The following is a 716-nucleotide window of genomic DNA, read 5'->3' as shown; positions in this document are numbered from 1 at the left end:
AAAAAAAAAAAAAAAAAAAAAAAAAAAAAAAAGAGACAGCATAACAAAGTAAGTGGTAATGTGTTGCAAATAAAGTGCGGCACTGAGGAGACACACACACGAACAAATATATTTATTTTATTTATTTTATTTGTTTTATTTATTTTATTTGTTTATTTTATTTATTTACTTTATTTGTTTATTTTATTTGTTTATTTTATTTGTTTATTTATTATATTTATAGAGAAAAGAAAAAAGGAGATAAATACGGAATTCATAAAAAAGCAACAAAGTGCGGCACTGAGGAGACACACAAATATAAATAAATAAATAAATAAATAAATATAAATAAATATATATATATAAATAAATATATAAACAAAAAATAAATATATATAAATGAATAAATATATAGATGAATAAATAAATAAATATATCTACAGAGGGAGACAAACAAAAATATAAAAGGAGACAACGAAAGGAGACAGAGAAAGGAGACAAAAAAACAAAAGGAGACAAAAAACAAAAGGAGACAAAAAAACGAAAGGAGACAGAGAAAAAAAACAAAAAGAGCAAAAGGAGACAAAAAGGAGGAAACAAAGGGAGACAAAAAAAAGCAAAAGGAGACAAAAAAAGTAGGAGACAAAGAAAGGAGACAAAAAAGGCAAAAGGGGACAAAAGGAGACAAAAAAAAAGGAGACAAAAAAAGAGAAAAAAAAAGAAAGACCTGAATAACA

The sequence above is a fragment of the Eimeria mitis genome, genomic scaffold (genome assembly GCF_000499745.2).
Source record: "Eimeria mitis Houghton genomic scaffold, Emh_scaff3295, whole genome shotgun sequence".
In the NCBI taxonomy this organism is placed as follows: Eukaryota; Apicomplexa; class Conoidasida; order Eucoccidiorida; family Eimeriidae; genus Eimeria; species Eimeria mitis.
Note: the sequence above shows the minus strand (reverse complement) of the source record.